The sequence below is a fragment of the Prionailurus bengalensis genome, chromosome A1 (genome assembly GCF_016509475.1).
Source record: "Prionailurus bengalensis isolate Pbe53 chromosome A1, Fcat_Pben_1.1_paternal_pri, whole genome shotgun sequence".
In the NCBI taxonomy this organism is placed as follows: Eukaryota; Metazoa; Chordata; class Mammalia; order Carnivora; family Felidae; genus Prionailurus; species Prionailurus bengalensis.
In genome coordinates this window covers 120,816,873-120,819,806 of record NC_057343.1, presented here as the reverse complement: position 1 = coordinate 120,819,806, position 2,934 = coordinate 120,816,873, and the positions used below count along the sequence as shown (strand labels likewise).

Here is a 2,934-nt window from a genome sequence, read left to right as displayed (position 1 = left end):
TTGATCAAATACCCTTTTCTCACAGATCTTTTTGGAGTTTATTTTTCTGTGGGATCTCATCAATGATACTACCTTAAAATGTTAAAGGGTGTGTGTTAGCTTCACAGGGGCTATTGTAACAAAGTACCCTGAATGGGCTGGCTTAAAATAGGAATGTATTATCTCAAAGTTTTGGAACACTAAAGTCGAAAATCAAGGTGTCTAAAGGGTTGGCTCCTTCTGGGGAAGACACTGTTTCATGCCTCTGCCCTAGCTTCTGGTACCGGCCAGCAATCTTTGGGCTCTTTGGCCAAGTCCAATCTCTACCTCCATCTGTAGCTGGTCTTCTTTCCTATAGGTCTCTTCTCTGTCTCTAGATCTCCAAGTCTGTCTGTATGTAAGGACACCAGTTACTGGATTTAGGACTCACCTGGATCCAGTACAACCTCTTCTTAATTTTATTACATCTTCTAAGACCCTATTTGCAGTTAAAGTCACATTCGCAGGTACCGGGAGATAGAACTTCAGCATAATGTTTTGGGGGACACACTTAAAACCACCACAGATTAGAAGGAAAAAAATAACTCTCTTCTATACTTAGAGAAGCTTCTTTGGAAAGACTCTTGGTCTTGCATACAGTGAGTGTATAGTGGAGCTAGAACCAGAATTCAGGGTCATGACTGCACACTCAGTGACTGCAGGAAGTCCTAGGAAAATGGCACAGTAAATTCTCATTATTCATGGTAATTAATGTTTTATCAAGTAGTTACAAATATAGAACTCGCAAATCTTAAACCATTACTTCTAGGAGAAATACAGGTTTAGGTTCTCACGAGCCTCTTGGCCACACCATTTTTATCAACGGATCAATATGGAACCTTGTTTTGTGTGTGCGTTTGTTTAAAGAAACCTTATTTCACATGTAATGCTAGCTAACTCACCTGATTTGAACCCACAGCCAACAACGGCATAACTCAGAACTGAATGCAGCCTTTCTAACACATGGCATTTTCTCAACAAGGCATTTCACAGCCTTCTCGTAATTAGGAACACTCGACAGTACTATGCTTCGAGTCCATTTTAAACGCAACATCACCAGAAAAAAAGCTCAAAAATGTTGGGTAAGCCAGCACTACATAGACTCAAAAAGGACCCCTGCTTATAGCAGGAAAAGTAACACAAGAACACTGAGCATCACTATATTCAGCCCCAACTGGGATTATGCACAGCGGATTTTTTCACTGCTCTAATCATGTTTTTATGGGACCACAAAATAGTGCCAGCTATTGATTTTAAGATTCTAAACCAATCACAGGAAGTATGAACATTCACAATTGTGAAAGCTGCAAATAATGAGGACCAGCTAGCTGTATACTAGAGGCCATCTTAGTTAGTTTCATGTAGGGGTATACCGTCTTATGTACAAATGCCACGGGGGATGGAGGCTGCCTATCACAAAGCACAACAGTGTTGTGGCATTAACTGATGGGCACCAGGATACATGGATCCAGACCAAGCAGTAGGGTACCCATCTCCACTGGTACTCTAATCTTGAGTCAATCCTAGATGATAAAATCTGTACCAGGGAGAAGAAAAGGAAGAAACCCTGAATTTTATCACTTACCTATAAGTAGAAAAACAATGAAATTACCTAGAATTAAACTTATTTATTTATTTATTTGCTGACAGGTAAAAGGAAAACATGACAGAGATTAAACAGAGGTACAGAAAAACAGTTAACATTTTGGGTCACCTGTACTCCAGACTGTGAATAATATATAATACACAAGTATTTATTGAGTGAATATTGCATAACAGGCACCTTGTCGGGGGCTGATTTAAGAGTGAATGATACAGGAGCTCCTGACTGGCTCAATCGGTTAAACATCCAACTCCAACTTAGGTCATGATCTCACGGCTCATGGATTTGAGCCCCAGGTCAGCATGGAGCCTGCTCGGGATTCTGTCTTCTCTCCCTGTCTCTCTGCTCCTCCCCAACTCACACTTTCTCTCTCTCTCTCTCTCTCTCTCTCTCTCTCAAAAATAAATAAACTTAAAAAAAGGTGAATGATATGGACATTAAACTCATAAAAAAGAATATCCAAAATTTACAAATTTATGACTACTTCCTATTCCATAGCATATAACAGATGTTTAAAAGTAAGTTCAAATGTAGGTATCAATGAGCATGTTATTAAGAAAAGGATATTTAGCTTATATCTGAGTATATGTTACCCTCACAGTTTGGAGGGAAGTGGTGTTCCTAGTTGAAGAAAAAGTATGTGAATAGTCGCAGGACCTAGAGAAAACATAGGGAGTTAATAGATACTACACTTGATCTTAGCCAAAAGGCTGAGAAGCGATTCATAGGGAGTTAATAGAAAGATTAGTGGGACTACAATGTACTGGCTCATCAAAATGGGCCATGAGAATCACAAAATCAGAGATGTGTAAGCAACAGTAATACATTTGGCATCTGAATTGGTCACTCAGAAAAGGAGCACAGAATTGAATTGTTCAAACTCTAGCTACTCAAGAGAAAGGCAGATTGGATTTAAGGCAGCAATTCTAAGAACAGCAAAGTCCCCAAGACATTTCCAGGGCACCCATGAGCTCAGAACTGTGTTCAGAGTATACCAACACTGCCTTGTTCACACTGGGTTGATTTGTACTAACAGAGCAAAAGCTATGGCGTGTAAAATTTCTGATGCCTTTGTACAAATCAAGTCAGTAACACCAGACTGTACTACTGGGAAACACTGTATTCTCTACCATAATGTATGTATGTATATATATATATATATATATATATATATATCACCAAAGAATATCCTTGTTGAAGATGTATACTTTATTTGACTGACTCTCAATCTTGAGTACACGTCTTTTTAACACTGTATGTGAAGAAATGATGAATCGGGAGGTATGCATGAGACATTAATGCTGCACACCCAA

At 39.1% G+C, this 2,934-nt stretch overlaps 1 pseudogene; it reads right to left on the bottom strand.

Annotated features, from left to right (window-relative positions):
• Nucleotides 1-2,206: 2,206 nt before the first annotated feature.
• On the bottom strand, nucleotides 2,207-2,343 carry LOC122496922 (annotated as a pseudogene).
• Between the last annotated feature and the right edge of the window lie 591 nt (nucleotides 2,344-2,934).